At 37.5% G+C, this 17,446-nt stretch overlaps 1 long non-coding RNA gene across 4 annotated transcripts in view; it reads right to left on the bottom strand.

Annotated features, from left to right (window-relative positions):
* Positions 1 to 16,639, bottom strand: part of LOC113920064 — a 32,248-nt gene extending 15,609 nt beyond the window's left edge. For 2 of the 4 annotated variants that reach the window (XR_003519217.2, XR_003519220.2), the window contains exons 1-4: positions 16,581 to 16,639; positions 11,515 to 11,619; positions 9,425 to 9,495; positions 7,424 to 7,469 (exon numbers count right to left, since the gene is read on the bottom strand). This is a non-coding gene — a long non-coding RNA (uncharacterized LOC113920064). Of the gene's footprint in view, positions 1 to 5,099; positions 5,230 to 7,423; positions 7,470 to 9,424; positions 9,496 to 11,514; positions 11,620 to 16,580 lie in introns of those variants that run through there. The other 2 variants (XR_003519219.1, XR_003519218.2) reach the window with 2 other exon arrangements.
* Positions 16,640 to 17,446: the final 807 nt, after the last annotated feature.

Genomic DNA, 17,446 nt, shown 5'->3' with positions numbered 1-17,446 from the left:
GCTGCATCAATAGTCTGAATCAGTGGCAAACATCTCATGCAGTATATTGGTAATAAATACAGGAGAGAAAAGATTATTTAGGGCACATTCATTTTATGCTGGCAAAGTGGATTAAGAATTACAAACTGGAACTTATTTCATTCATTTTTAGAGTTCCCGTGTGACCAGGGGAATGATACTATTATTTCTATATCCCTGCTATAGAGTTTTCATATAGATATGAAAACGGTAAATGATAATTTCCTTGGGGGCTATTTATAACATTGCACCTCCAGTTGAAGCCTCTGAAGAGTCCCATAAAATAGGTACTATTAGCACTATTTTACAGATGAAGAAACTGCAGCTCAAAGTTTAAGTAACTTTGTGAATAGCTGTTGTGGGACTTGAACCCAAATCTGTGTGATTTTAAAGTCTGCATGTTTAAGCAAGTTTTGGAATGGAGTTCCATTTCCACAGAGCCCAGCAACACAAATTGAGTCTGCTTCTGTTCCATCTCTCTCTGGCTGCATGACTTTAGTCCTATTCATCAGTCTCTCTTTCTTTTGCCTACTTAACATGTTTGTCAAATCCCATAAGGGAAAGCAAGGCTTAACTTCAATCACGTCATAAACTGTTCAGCCTACTGATGCTATCAGGCCAATACCGAGAAGCTGTCCTTAAAAACAAATACAGCTTTCCACTTAATTTGTTGAGATTAAGCATAACATTTAAAATCTCTGTGCCTATCTGTGAAAATCTGGGTATATCAACAGAGATGTTCTTGCCACCTCCCAATGAAATACATTGTGAGCAACGCTCCTCTCAAACATATGTGTACTTACAGATCACACCCAAGTACTCTTGTGCACAATTAAGGTAAAGCGTGGTCGCCTGAGGCAATACTGTTTTGGTACCCACAGCCCTGTCTTTAGAAGATTCTTTGTTCCTTCGGTGGCAATCCTTCTCCTCTGAGGGATGAAAGTCAGTTAATAGTAAGGTGAAAGAGGGGGGCCCCAAGAACTTTTAGCACCGGTTCCTCATTGCTAGATCAGGCTGAAGAAGGAACAGATGAAGTCAAGACTTAGAGAGGAGATTCCCAGAGAGCAAAGACGAGCGAAGACAGTGTGCAAATCTAAGAAGCAACTGTACTGGTAAGGAGAGATTTCTGCGAGTATGTATGCATAGTGAAAAAAAAAAAAAAGCAAAATATAATTTTTCTCCTCTTATACCAGCTTTCTTCCTGATATTTTAGTTACCTACATTTTGATACAAGCATCCCAGCTAGCTTCCTTATGGGCCTATCTTAAGTATTTCTGAGTTATTTCCAGCTACTAACGCCTGTCCTGTGTGAATAAACAAGGGCCCCCCCACCCAGCTGGTCTTGACGCCAAAGATCACTTTGCAGAATCTGTCAACAGTAATCAAGTAATCAAGGTATTTTCTTTTCCCTTGAATCACCACTACAAGGGTCTCGCCATTCCAGTTTTATCTTAAGTGAGGTGAGGACTGTGCTGCCAGCCTCTGGGTTAACCATTTACAGATTTTTTTTTTTTCCCCACAGAGATTTTGCATGGTCATGTAATTAAGACAATTCTATTTTTTCCTTTAATATCTGTCTCCACATCCACATTATAAGCCCCTTTAAGCCAGTCTGTCTTCCTATACCACCGTATTCCCAGTGCCCAGCATGGTACCTTGAGCCCTTCGGAACCCAAGAACTATAAACAATCTTTTTAAGGTGAGCAAGGCAGAGAAATAATACTAAAGGATCCCGTAGTAAATTCCAGTAGTAAAAAAAAAAAGAGAAAGAGAAAGCTCTATGAAGATGTATTAGAAATGTGAACTCTGGGGTTTTTAGGAAGAGATCAGTGATAGAGAAAACTGTGGCTGTGGGTGACACAGATCTAGGCCCCCTGTCTGGTAACCATAGTGAATCTTACTGCAAATATGTGAATATTGAGGACTGAGCTCTATATTGTAGGAAGATGTTAAAACTGGTTTAGACATTAAAAAAAAAAATTAACGAAGATGAAAACTGTAAAAATATATGATGAAACTTAAATTTCTTATTTTCTGTTTTTAATATAAATGACTAGCCATTAATGCCTAGAAAGCATACAGCAACAAACCTGGTACCGTGTCATTACTTTGGAAGTGCTATTTTTTTATGCAAAAGACAATTTTATATAGTCTGTTTCCCATGTTGTATAATTACCTAATGATACCTAGAGAGAAAAGTAAAATTAGAGAGAAAAACGAAAGAGAAAGTTAAGGATATGTCTGAACCCATGATTCCTCATTAAACTGCAAACTATCTGACTATAACTCAATAGTATCTACTGATATACTATGGGGGTAGTTTCTCAAACTACATCCTATTTGGGAAAAGTCTGCCGGGAGTTAATCTATAATTCTGTGCTAGTTCTGTTCTCTACCAGTATCATAAAGTTCCAGGGTACTTGGAGTTCCCTGAATCAAAGGCACTGTACAAGTAGAAAGTGGTGCATGTATTATTAACCTTTCTGCGCTTGTTTCCTCATCTGTAATATGGGGTTAATGATATTTCTGTACCTCACAAGAATGTTGTGCGAATTAATGTTTGTAAAGCCCTTTAAGATCCACGGATGAAAGATGCCATAAAAGTCCAAAGGTGATAATATTATAGTTATTGAAATTGGAAACACCAATAATATTGGGAACTGAATATATATTTGGTTGCAAGGCACCCCGTGTATTATGAATTCACAGGCACTTACAGAACCTTACCATTTCAAAATTAATGTTTTGATATATATAGAATAAATTCTGAAGAGATATTACATGTATGTTATAAGCCAAATGAATGTGATTTGTTCGTAAGTGGCGAAAACACAGTGTGAGTCCACATTTTTTCCATGTTTCTGTATAGATAAAAGTACTGCAGTAGAGGGGCACCTGGGTGGCTCAGTCGTTAAGCGTCTGCCTTTGGCTCTGGTCATGATCCCAAAGTCCTGGAATCAAGCCCCGCATTTGGCTCCTTGCTCAGCAGGAAGCCTGTTTCTCCCTCTCCTGCCCCGCTGCTTGTGTTCCCTCTCTTGCTGTCTGTTTCTCTCTCCCCGCCAAATAAATAAATAAAATCTTTAAAAAATAAAATAAAAAAATAAAGTACTGCAGTAGACTACACTGGATCTATACTTGAAATTATGCAATGTTCGAAGAATGCAATGTCTGTTTAGAATGAAGCAGTAAATGGCACACTACAAATGCAAACATGATTTAATGAAATCATCTGTACCTCTCTATTTTAATACTGCTGTATTTTTCCACTTACACTTTGAATCTACTTAGTTTATAAATATTTAAGCAAAAAAACACCTAATAGCAATCTTCTTGAAAACGAAAAATACAAATTATCATTTGTCACCAGTTTGTCTGAACTAATTCTAATGTCGGCTTTAAGTATTTTTCTAAATGTTTAAAAAGGCATTTTACTAAATCACTATAATACAAAATAGGAGGAGAAAATAAGTTATGGCATATGATATATGGTAGCTACAGTTTTAAAATATTCAAGTCTTTCATGAGATAGATAGATAGATAGATGATAGATATTTATCCAGCCATTCATCCACTCAACACCACTCATTCTTAATAGTGTTTTTTGCCATACACAATAGAATAATTCAAAAATTAAGTTGTAAAATACATGTGAGCATGAATGTGAATGTATATTTTTCAAAGATTTTATTTATGTATTTGAAAGAGAGAGAGAGCATGAGGGAGAGGGAAAAGCAGACTCCCCGCTGAACAGGGAGCCCAATGTGGGGCTTGATGCAGGGCTTGATCCCAGGACCCCGAGGTCATGACCTGAGCCAAAGGCAGACACTTAACTGACTGAGCCACCCAGGCGCCCCTGAATGTTTGTTTATATGTAGAGAAGAGTGGCTGGAAACATGACACCATTCCATTACCAAACTTCAGAGAAACTCCCTCTAGGAAGTGGTTTGGGATTAGGGGAAGTGCAAGAGAGCTTTCGTGTTTTACACAATCTATACTGATTAATTTTGTTCCAAAAAACATGTATAACTTTTTAATTTTTAAAAGCCATATTCACAGAATTAAAAATAGGTTTGAAAGACTAAAAAATAAAAGTGAAGATTGATGAGATAAAACTAAAGAATTATAGTTGGAATATAAGTAATACACTAAATTTATTGTCAAACAGACTGAAAAGGAAGGACAAACAGGTAAAGGGGGGAGTCATTATCCTTGATCATAATTTAAGAGAATTAACACACACATCTGTTTTTGTTTTTTCAAGACACATCTTAAAGACTTTTAAAGATTTAATTGGAAGAAATGCAACTTTGTCTTTTAATCCACTGAAGCATGATTTTCAACTAAGTAGAAAAAAGGTTGACTTCAAATGATAGTGGCAAACCAGTCAAGGAAAAACAACAGAGTTCACAATTAAGTCAAGGAGTCAAGCAAATGTTATATTTAGAAAGTCAAGAGCTTTGTTTTGGCTGTTTTAGAGGTTTTCTCCAATTTATGGGAGGTTCAAGGTTACCAAGCTCAACATCCAGAGCTCAAAGTCATTCCAGAGTTTATTCAATATTAGAGTTCAAAGATTTAAATGTGTATTACAATAAAAAAAATGTGAAACCTGGGACTACTGACTTTTTAAGTAAATTATAGTAAAAGGTCACATGGGCCAGCATACCTCTAGAGAGCTAATAAGCAGAAAAAGCTATATTTAGAAATTTAAAATCAGAGAACACAAAACATGTTTAAGGTCTTATCAAAAATTACAAGTTCTTATATGCATATTTACAAATAAGACATTTCCTAGAAAATATGAATAATAGGTAAATAGAATTGAGATATTATATGACCTGAATTCCGTTTCATCTACTCTAATGATCATTGTATGGTATGATTTTTTGTTTCACCTTTCTACTCTTGACTTTTGGCTTCATTGTATCGTTTTGTTTTTGTTTATTATTATTATTATTATTATTATTTTACCTACAAACTCCTTGGTTAATATCTGGAAAGACTGTGGTGCTCAAATAAAAATACAATAGAAATGCAAGAAGCCAGTGATATTTTATTTAACCTTTTTATTTTGATTAGTTACACAGACATATTGACCTCTTAATTTCCTTGGAATCTTCCAGAATTTCTTGTAGATAGGTAAATAACATTATGTGTCACTATCATTACTGATTTCCAGCAGAATGTGTTCGATTGTAATGAAGAGATCAATTCCTGGCAGAGTTTTTAGCAAATATGAATGGCCAACAAACATTAATGAGTTAATGAATTGCTTAAGTAGGTATTATGCTCACAGTGAAATTAATTCACTGGCTTACTTATGTGAAGCAAGTTAGAGAAAAATGTTAACTCCTTTGAGGTCAATAGCTTTCCAATCAAGTTACCCTCCTTTTTCCTTTTTTTCATTAACAAATTTAAGTTTTCTCATGTAGAAAAACTAGATGTTTAGTCCATCATCTACTGAACTCTCTCCAAGAACAAGAAAAATGCAGTAAATACCAAAACACAGATCTTTTTCATTATTCCTTTTCTATCACCTTCACTAATTCCTCTTTCTCTGTCAACTCCTGGTCTGGTTATTCCTAAGGTTCTAGCCATAATTTTCCTCTCATTCTATATTTGCTTCTAGCTTCTATGATTTCCTCCAGACTCCCCAGTTGATATTTCCAATCTCAAATATTCAATTACATGAAATCCTTAATCATATTCATTTGTTCATTCATTCATTCACTTATTCATTCAAAAATTATTTTTGACTCCAACCTTGCCCCATTTATCTCAATAAGGCAGCCAAATAATCCTGCAATTCAAATCATGTCAATTCCTGCTCAAAACCCTCTTATATCCCATTTCACTTAGAGTCTTAACAGGGGTCTATAAGAACCTAGGTTATCCTTTTCCCTGTTAAATCCCTGATTTCATCCAATATTACTTCTCCTCATTCATTCTGCTCAGCCACCTTGATGTACAAACACAAGGTACACTCTTGCAAGAACTTTTACACTGCGGTCTCTTCTTGGAACACTCATCCACATGGCTTAGTCCTTCACGTTCTCAAAGCTTTGGTTTAAATGGTACCTTCTCGGTATGACTTCACCAGTTCATTGCATTTAAAAATAAAATTCTTCAACTTAAGTACTTCCCATCCCCTTCTGTGCTTTCCTGTCTTCATTGCAGCAAACACCGCTAACATAAAGGTTGGCAAACAATGGCCTATGGGCCAAATCCAGTCTGACACTTGTTTTTGTAAGATTTTATTACAACAGCCTAGTCCATTCTATTATGTATTGTCTATGGTTTGTTCTGTATTACAATCAGAGTTGAGTAGTTACAACAAAGACCACCTGGCTCACAGAGCTTACAATCTACATTACCTGCCTCTGTACAGAAAAAGTTGGCCAGCCCCTGTTCTAATGTATCAAGGAGCAGGCAAGGATCTTTGTTTTGTTTTGTTTTTTGCTCATATCTGCAGTGCCTAGAAGAGTGCTCAGAACACAGTAGACACTGAAAAAACATTTATAAACAAATGAATCTCCTAATATGTGCCAAATACAGAGCAAGGCTCTAAGCATGCACTGCCCATGCAATCCTACTACATTTTCCTGTTCAACTTTTTTTCTCCCTAATAACACAAACTCAAAAACAATGAAAACTATTTCACATCTCCTCACTCCTAAAACCTCAAACATCCCTTTCTTTTTTACTTTCAACCAATGACATTGCTTAATATTTACTTGAGCAAATCAGAGCAGTGAGAACACAGCCACATCATATCCCAACAACTGTATATGCCAACCTATTTGTATTTGTCCCCATATATTTATCTTCCTTCATGGTAAGTTGATGACTAGATCCATATCCCTCAACAGTTAAAGCTCCTTGCCTCTCCCCTGAACAGCAAAACTCATCATCAAAGTATTTTATACTTGCTGTCACCACTTAATCACTTCTCATTCTTAACTCACTATAATAAGACTTTCATCCTAACCACTCCAATAAAGACTCGCTTATCAAAGTTACCCACAATATCTATTTTGCCAAATCCAATGATCAGTTATCAGTCCTCGTGTTACTTGACCTCTAAGCATTTCATCATTGCTTCCTTCTTAAAACATTTTCTTCTCTTTCTATCCAGGACACTACTTTCTTCTGTTTTGTTTTGTTTTTTCCTATTTCATAAGCTATTACTCCTCAGTCTCTTTTACTGTTCCTTCCTTCTCTTCCTGATCTCCAAATGCTCCGAGCATCATCCCTCTTCTTTTCTTTTTACTCCTGAGGATTATCATTCATTACTACAAAGTTAAATAATATCATCATGCTTTTATCAATTTGGACTCTAGCAGAAAATAGATGGCACATTCTATGTTGGTAATCTGAGGAGGATTTAAGTAAGGAACTATTTACTTACCAGGTGTGAGCAGGCTGCAGAATATCATAAGGGATAATATAGTACTCTGGAATAAAAAACAGCAGAACTCTGTTTTATAATGGTGTGCTGGACCAACCTTATAGGGGCTTATGAGAACAGACTATTATATTTTTGGCAATTTGCAAGTCAGTTGTCAAATGCAGCCATTATAAAAATTAAACTATATAAACACACAATTAAATAAATATTAAAAGTAAAAGTAATAAATATTGAAATCCATTATTTCTCAATTATTTTGCTACAATTTTCTATTATATGTTTCCAGAAATTTGTCTATTATAGCTGTATGACAGAAATAATATACAGTAGGACACTTCAGATCTCTTCTCAACTTTACATTCAATGATAACACATTGATAGCTTAAAATCAGCCATGGATGGAGAACTTATACCACAGAAATTAGCATAGACTTAACAAAGTGATGGAGAAAGTGCAGATTATACTTAAAGGTGTTTCACGTCTGTGAGCATTACATTGTAAATAATACTTTGAAAACTTGGTAATATATTCTTCAAGTAGTCAAAAACTATTATCTGATTTAGTTAAGAAGTCATTCACATCATTTACAGACTCCCAAATCTGCTTCTTTTGTTTCACTTTTCATTGTAAGCATTAACAAAAATGAAAGTATCAATCAAAATACATGTTGGATCTACACTTGCTTGTCAATCATAAGAGTTTGGCAAAAATCAACAATAGCATTCTGTGAAAATCAACTGGCTACAAGAAATTTATTGTACTGCATATTTTTTTATTTGTAAATTGTGTTCTTTGACTCCTTTATAGTAGAAAAATTTATAACAAATTTACGTACTTATCAATCTTCCTGTTCGTCTATCTATACATATTGTTTTTAGAGACCCAGCTGTTAAGTATCTGCTGGCATACCACTGTTCTGTAACCTTCCTGAGGTCTGAGGGAGCAAGAAGAGTAAGTGTTAAAAGGGAACTAAATAGAAAAAAAAAAAAAAAAGAACTGTGTAGAGAGGGCCATCTAATAGGAGCGATAACTTTCGGTAGAGAGATGCAGAAAAGTCTTTGGTGAGGGGTTGGAAGAAAGAGAGATAGGAAAATAAATCCTTTAACCTCATTCCCCTCTCCCCCTTTCATCTCTCACCAAGGTTCCTCATTTGGGCTGAACTCAAGTATAAGCCAAAGGGTATGAGGGCTTGTTATGTCATCTATACAGCTTAGCTTCCTAGAGCACAGAATGCTATGGAAAATGGCAGAGAGTGGAGCTGGAGGAGCAGAGGGCAGCTATTCGGGGCCTTCCACCCAGTCTACATCTCAACATACATAATTGTGCTTAAACAGGGGCAAAACTTGTGGCCCTGAGACAGCAGTAAAATGTAGTGGGCTAGATAATGGTCCCCGAAGGCAGCAGGCCCTAATCCCTAGAGACTGTAAATGTTACCTTATTTAGAAAAAGAGTCTTTGCATCTGTGATTAAGAATCTTATCCTGGATTATCTGGGTGAACCCCAAATGCCATCACAGGTGTCCCTATAAGAAAGTGGGGCAGAGGGAAATTTAATACATACACAGCGGAGAAAGGGATGTGAAGACAAAAGCAGAGGTTGGAGTGATGCCGCCACAAGCCCAGGAATGATGGGAGTGACAGGGGCTGGAAAAGGCAAGGAAAAGGTTCTGCTCTAGAGCCTCTGAAGAAAATACAGCCTTGTAAACACGTTGATTTTGGCCCAGTGTTATTCATTTTGGTCTTCTAGACTCTAGAACTGTGAGAGAATAAATTTCTGTTGTTTTAAGCCACCCAGTTTATGGTAATTTGTTATGGCAGCCACAGGAAATGAATATGACACACAAAGTCCCAGCAGATGCCATGTTAGCAACAGGCTCATATCAGTTTGGTCATATCCGCCCCGAAATCTAAGACATTAGCCATCATGCGCGCTACTCATATAAAGTAGTAAGGGGTCATGGGATACATTTAGGTCAGATAAAATAGTTGTTATATACTCACTTTTGTAGCTACATCTGAGGCCTAGGTTGGAACAGGTCGTAAGGAACTTTCCATGGGATCATAGGTGTGAACTGAGGAAAAGGTGGCAAAGCAAGTCAAGCCCGTACAATAGGAATCTGAGCCATCTGCTTCTGCAGTTTATCTCTTCTATACATACAAGGTATTCTTTATGGCATTTCCATTTTATAATAGAATTGTTCTGCATATTTTCAATTTTATGGTCCTATGTATTAGATAACACCAATTAAAGATGGGCATTTGGGTTGCATAGTACTTTGGTATCTATGGTAAGGAATTCAGTTTCTACCAGGTCCAAGAGCAAGCGAGTGATTGTGAATCTCTTTGGAGATTAGTTTGTTAGCAGAAGAGGGCATGGCCTTACTCCAAAATTCTATGGTCTACTCTATTTCTCCTATTGCAAATTGCCAGAGGTTCCATATTGAAGGCAAATTACCTTGTTATTCAGTCCATGAAGTTTAACCTCCTGGGGCACAGAACAAAGTAGACAATGGAGTGGATGTGTCAGTCGGCCACAGACACTTCTAATGCCATTGGGTTTGTTAGGGCATAATGCCAAGCTGTAGAGCTGTTTCTGGATATAGGGTCCACTTAAATCTTACAACTTTAAGGTTACCCACTAAATACATGACAGTAGCACACCCAGATGTTTCCTCCAAAAATCCAAAAATGCCCACCACGCACTGTGTTCCTTTCACTGTGAAGGGCAGTACAGCAAATCAGCTCCATTTTAAAAAGGATCTCCTGACATGACCCAGACCACTAGGCTGCTCTGACACATACTGCTTACTTTCTTTTGTCTTTTTCATTTTTATTTTCTGGAGAATGTGGGCAGTGATCACGTGTCACTTACATTTAAGGTATCTTCTCACTTAACAATGATCATATTATTCTGTGAAATAACAAAGCAGCCAAGTTCTCTCCTGACTATATTGTGACAGAGAGATGAGCTGACATAGATTAGACCAAGAGAGTAAAGGCATATTGATATCCCTGCCTTGTGAAGGAAACTGCTTTTGTTTACATTTACTAATAGAGGAAAGGGAAAAATGCATTTAAGTCACAGGTGTCAGGGGCCACACTTATTTCTTACAGTGAAGCTACTACATTGGAAACATCAGATATGATTGGCATCATCACTTAATTAAGCTTCTGATAATTTATCCTCATTCTCAAAGACCTATCTGACTTTTGCATCAGCACAAGCAAGAGAGTAAAATGGGGTTATTGTTGGATTCACCATCTATGTAATTGTTCAAACATCTGGGGTGGCACATCCCCTTTTTGATGAAGCATTGCTTTTGTTTTATTTTGGCAAAGGAAGACAGTTCCAGGGGCTTCAACTTTGTCCTTATTCTGCAATAGAATTTATTCCTACCAGCAAATTCTATCATGAAGTTTTCCTATTTTTACTATGCATTTTTGGCCTGTAGGGGGAAAAAAGAGCATCTGAAGTCCCTCTGAACACTTTCTGAAATGGACTTGGGCCATCTGATAACAGAGAATTTATTATCACATCTTCATAAATCCCAACTCTGACCAGTGGGCCCTGGTGGTATTTCAGGTCTCCAGGCATTAGAATTATTTAAGAGGAAGTATGTAATAACTGCTAAAGTCTATCTGCTTCCTTCTCCAATGCAGTGGTTCTCAAGTGTGATCCCTAAACCAGCAGCATCAACATCACTTGGGAACTTGTCAGAAATATAAATTCTGGTGTCTCTACCCCAAAGTTATTAAAAGGTAGGACCTAGAAGTCTATGTTTTAAAAGCCCTCCAAGTGGGACACCTGGGTGGCTCAGTCGGTTAAGTGTCTGCCTTCAGCTCAGGTCATGATCCCAGGGTCCTGGGATCAAGTGCCACATCAGGCTCCTTGCTCAGCTGGAAGCCTGCTTCTCCCTCTGCCTGCCGCTCCCCCTGCTTGTGTGCACTGCGCTCTCTCTCTCTGACAAATAAATAAATAAAATCTTTAAGAAAAATAAAATAAAATAAAAGCCCTCCAAGTGATTCTGATGCATACTTAAGTTTAAGAACCACTGCTCCAGGTACAATCGTCATTAAATAGCTGCAGGTACCTCTAAGGCAGATGTGGAGGAAGAATCATGCTACAGACCTGTGACTCTATTGCCAGGTCATTCCTTACAAGGTCTGACCACCTTCTCAAGTAAAGGTTTCCAAGTCTGTAAAGGTAAAAAGAAGTAAATCCCTATTAATTCAAGTTAATTTTATGTTCACCAGGCCTAGAATTTTTCTCCCTATATATACCAAGTAGCTCCTTAGTTGGCTACCCTTCTATTTTGCATCTAAGAACTCCATGATCAATTAGCTGCTGCTAAAGATCCCTGAAGGTCAAAACATTCTGATTATTACTCTATCTCTGTGGCTTATTATGGTAATTGTGTCTACTTCATCTATAATAAATAAGCACTCCTACTTGGCCTCTAATTCTCTGGTTTCCTATTATTCCTACTGCCATCATGAAATGCAGTTCCATGGTTCCATGTCCTACCATAAACTCTGGCATAGAGAAAACCACCACCAAGAGCATTACTTCAGTTTTCAAGGATACTGGTACCCCTCCTTATCAATGAATTCCTTGAGGTCTTGATAAGGAGTATGTTCTCAGGGCCCTATTGGGTAATTCAAATAAAGATTGGCTGACCTGGTTACACACAATAAACCCATTCCAGTATTCCCATTTTTCCAAGACTTGATTCCTTCCCCTATACTGTACCAGAGAAGTTATGGCATTCAACCTTTTGAATGTAGGCCACAGTTGATTGATTCCAGGCTTTAAACAGCCAGCATAACAGACTAACACCACTCCTAGGTGATCAACAACACATTAAATCCCAAATCCTGAGTGAATAAATAAATTCTCGTCAACCTAAACCAGCTTTGTATTTTTTCATCCTTTGTCCAACACCCATGTAATTCACTCCCATATATACTCTCCAGACTCCTGCCAGTAGAAATCAATGAGATCCTATAAGTCTTTCATTGTTAGGATATTTCTTCCTCAAAGACCAAGTCTTCTACTTCACCTTCTGGCTACATTAGAGTCTAATGCTCATTATCAATCTGGAGGCATTTGGGAGTGTTAGAAGTTGGTCCCAGGAAGAACAGGCATCAGCTTGTGAAACTACTACTCTGGAGTCAGTCACTAAAAGGCTGGTTCCCTCAAATACTGGAGGAGAGGCTGCCTCTGCTGGAAAGAGATATAGGAATTCAAAGTTCCCAGCTCTGCTTTTTGTCTGCCCAAATATCCCTACCCTACCCTGTGAGATCCTTCTTTTCCCGCCAGTTCCTTTAGCTCAGGATAAAGAGACGTGATGGGTGTAATTGGTAGTCAAATCTGTTATACTCAAGGAATGGGCTTGATCCCCAGCAAGATTTTAACAACTTCAGAAGATAAGGGGCTCCTTCAAAGCTGCTAGAGACTTGCTTTTTCTATACATGATCTCAGTTGGATATTCAATTTTTCCTTTTCCTTTTGTATACTACCTTACAGCTATCAAAAGAAAACAGTTGATGTCACCATCTTTATAATTACCACTGTTGCCATAGTGATAAGTGCTACAGCCACCTCGCTGCACACCTTGACCCCTCTACTGGTGATAATTTAAGTAATCATAATGCCACTGAATGCCATGGATTACCATGCCCCATTCCCTACCCCTCAACCCCCAGCAAGAGAGTTATCAATGCACTACTCAAAAATGTAAAACAGTCCCAGAATTCCATTTGAGAGTCAGTTCCTAGGGCCACTTCTAGCAATAATTACTACATTAGTCTTAATAGACCGTGGGGAAGGAGCCTGGGGACTAGTGTATTATTTTCTGTCCCAGCAGGAAACAGATGGCATACCAAAAGTAGGATAATCAGATGAGGGTTTAACGAAGAGACTTTCACAGAGGTGTGAGCAGGGTGTGAGGAAACCATAAAGGATAATGTAATACACGAGGATAAGTAACAGCAGGGGGTCCGTTAACACCCCGAGGACTAAAAGGGGTGTAGACTAAAGAAGAAGAAGGAGAGAAAAAGCTGGGTAAAGAAGGACACTTGACAAGAGCTATGGCATTTGGTTGAGGGAGTCAGACAGCCCATTTTAATACCTTAGAGAAGGAGCCAAGGTAAAAAATACTTCCAACTTCTCCCCCCTTCTCCATGCTGAAGGTTTCCCATTGGAAGGAAACTCATCAGAAGCCAGAGGACAAGAGAAACCATTGTCACCTCCCACGACTAGATCAGAGGGAACTAAATCAAAGGGAACAGAAAGCACGATATTGATTATTTCCAACTCCATATCTCCAGCCCTAATCTCTCTAATAGAGATTAGGATCAGACTTTATGCCCAACTGTCTGCTCAGTGTAGGCCCTCGAGTATCTACCAAATATCTCAAATTAACACATTCAGCATGGAAATCATTGTTTTGTCCTCCCACTCTCACCTATGCCTCTCCCTCTCCTGTCTTCCCCATCTTAATAAATGTTACGTTTTCCCATTACTCAGTTCTAAAATCTTAAAAATCATTTTTTATTTCTTTCCTCGCACCAAACCCACCACGAAATCTTGTCACTTTTCAGTCTAAAATATATCCCAGGGGCGCCTGGGTGGCTCAGTCAGTTAAGCGTCTGCCTTCGGCTCAGGTCATTGTCCCGGGGTCCTGGGATGGAGCCTTGCATCGGGCTCCCTGCTCCGCGGGGAGCCTGCTTCTCTCTCTGCCTCTCTTTGTCTCTCATGAATAAATAAATACAATCTTAAAAAAATAAATAAAAATAAAATATATACCAAATCAGAACACCTCCTATTACCTCAGCTACTACAATTTTATTTCAAATAATGATTATCATTCACCTAGACTGTTGCAGTAACCTCTCAACTTGACTCTATAGTTCTGCTCTTACTCTCCTATGCTCTATTATCCAAATAGGTACCAGAATGATCTTTTGAAAATGTAAATCAGATCATTACTACGATTTTGCTCAAAAGCATGCCATTAAATTTAAGAGTAAAACTCCAAACTCCTTATCATGGCTGAATGCCCTGTATCCGCTGGCTCCTGTATACCTCTCTATACTCATCTCCTAACACTGGCCTTCTTATTGTTCTTAGAAAATGCTAACTTTATTACCATATTAGGGTCTTTGTATTTAGTCTTCCTGCTTCTTAGAATGTTTATGCTCCAGATCTTCAACTGATTCTCTTGTATCAATTTCATTACATTATGTCATCATGTCATCTCATATTATATCCTCAGAGGGTCTTCTCTAACCATATCTTAAGTAGTACACACTCCTAACCTTCTTTATCTACTTATTTTGCTGTTTTTTCATTATCTGAGATTATACTCCTTATTGTTTCATTTATTCTCTGTCTCCCTGACATATTAAGTTCTAGAAATGTAAGTAATGTGTCTATCTTGTTCCTTCTCTATCTTCCGTGCCTGGAACAGTGTCCAGTACATAGCAAGTACTCAATAAATACAGTCAAACACAAAATGACACTACACAGGTTTAAAAAGTCCAAGCTCATAAAATAAGCACTTACTGCAAGGTTAAGGAAAGGACCAAGATAAGCCTAGGTAGCTTACTGGTAAGAAGCCCTGGGGTACAGGCCCTAATAGTCAATTGCATTATATCTGATTTTATTTTATTGTGGAGAATGTTATTGGGTCTTTCTGTGTATTCTGAATACATGAATAAATAAGTGCATGCATAAATGGAGTATCAGTTTAGCACTCTCACGTAACTATTCTATAACACTGGTACTCAACACATCCACATATAAATTCATCCCTTCCCTTCCAACCAAAAGCATGCTACGTTCCCTCTATGTATTTTCTTATCTTGGTAATGGTACAACAACCACTCAGTCATTAAGGCTACAAATTTTCTAAACCTTGAAGCTCTACCCAGTCAAGTCAAGTCAATGTCAATAATACGGCTCAAATCTGTTTTTTCCTTTTCATTTTCTATGATATTTCCCTGGCTTACAATCTCTTATATGGTTTATTAATTAATATTCCCTGATCTTATCTATTGATTTTTCTTTTCCCTTTTTCAAGATTTTATTGATTTTTATTTATTTTAGGAGTGAGAAAGAGCGTGAGTGGGGGGAAGGGGAGAGGGAGAGGGAGAGAGAGAATCTCAAGCAGACTCCACGCTGAGCACAGAGCCAACGTGGGCCGATCCCACGACCCTGAGACCATGACCTGCACTGAAACCGAGTCAGATGCCCCACCAACTGAGCCACTCAGGCATCCCTTAGCTATTGATTCTTCTAATATATCTTTAAAAAGTATTGTTGCAGTGTTTTTCCTAAAACCTGTGTCAAGACAATTTTATGTGTCTCCAACTTAATCATCTAGATCTTTACTACTTGCATCCTCACATCTTAATTTACCATGCACATTCTTATCTCCACTTTGCTATACTTCTTCCATCTTGCAATTTTCTCCTTTCCTTCTTTCCAATTTCGTTTTCCATTCATCCTTCAAAGATAAACTTTGGTATTTCCTTTACAAACACTCCTTATTTGCCCTAGTCAGACTTAATTGCTCTTCCTCTTTGACTTCAATGCACATTGATTATGCCTCTTTCTTCCTTGAATTACCATTATCAATAGGCCTATCATTGCTGTAATCTTGAAATTATCTTGAAAGCCAGGACTATGTCTTATTCACTCCTTAGTTTTCCCAGATTCTTAGCATAACACTAAGCAATATATGTAACAGAAGTGTAATATGTATTTGTTTAAATGAAATTACAAATTAAAATCGGCAATTTTGCTTTATGTTATTAAGAATGATTTTTACTGACAAATTCAGAGTATTTCTGCAACTCTTCCAGTGACCTCCAAAGAAGAAACAATGAATCAAACCTCCAAAGTAGCTTCTTACCTTTTAAAATACTTTCAAAACTACATATGGAAGATCTACAATAGCCTCCTCAACTGCATTGCCATTGATCTCAATTTTTCAAAGTTACTAGATTTTTTTCCGGCTTTAATTGAGATATAATTGGCGCATAACATTGTGTAAGTTTAAGGTGTACAACACGTTGATTTGATACACTTACATATTGTGAAATGATTACCACAGTAGGGTTAGTTAACACTCCCATCACCTCCCATAATTACCATTTCTCTTTCTCCTCCTCCTTCTTTCTTCTTCCTTCTCCTCTTCTTTCTTATTTTTGCTTCTTTCTTCTCCCCCTCCTCTTCTTCCTCCTCCTCCTCCTCCTTCTTTTTTGGCAAAAACATTAAGATCTCTTAGCAACTTTCAAGTATATAATACAATATTGTTAACTATAAGTATATAATACAATATTGTTAACTATAATCATTATTCTGTCCATGAGCTCCTTACTCATCTTATAATTTGAAGTTGGTACCTTTTGACCAACATTTCCCCATTTTCCCCACCCCCAAGCCCCTGGCAATCACCATTCTACTCCCTGTTTCTATGAGTTTGGCTTTTTCAAGATTCCACATATAAGTGATATTATACAGTATTTGTCTTTCTCTAATTTCACTTACCATGATGCCCCCAAGGTCCATCATGTTGTCATAACATAAAAGACAGGATTTTCTTCTTTCTTGTGGCTGAAAAATATCCCATTGTCAGAGTTACTAGACTAACTCTTCTGACTCTTCATGACAACTGAGACTGGTTCTACTGCACAGGCATGCAGCCATGCCAGTGTTGGGGCAAGTTGTCAGAAATGGTACCAACCAAATCCTAAGACATCAAGAAGGACGATTTAGTGGCATATCACCTCTCTTACAGTTGAGAATCTTAGTAAGTTACAGTATTTCTCAAAAACAAACAAAAAGGTATGAACTGGCTCCAAAATCAATATCAATAACAAGCAAAAAATCTATAGTTTATGTGAGTTTTATTGATATTTTGAAGTGATGGACAATTTAAGAGACTCATTTGCTAGTCTAATTTAACAGTTAGAACTTAAATTTCTATATTGGCCTTAGGTGAACGTCTGCTAGAT

The sequence above is a fragment of the Zalophus californianus genome, chromosome 3 (assembly GCF_009762305.2).
Source record: "Zalophus californianus isolate mZalCal1 chromosome 3, mZalCal1.pri.v2, whole genome shotgun sequence".
Classification (NCBI taxonomy): domain Eukaryota; kingdom Metazoa; phylum Chordata; class Mammalia; order Carnivora; family Otariidae; genus Zalophus; species Zalophus californianus.
This window is presented reverse-complemented; position numbering and strand designations above follow the sequence as displayed.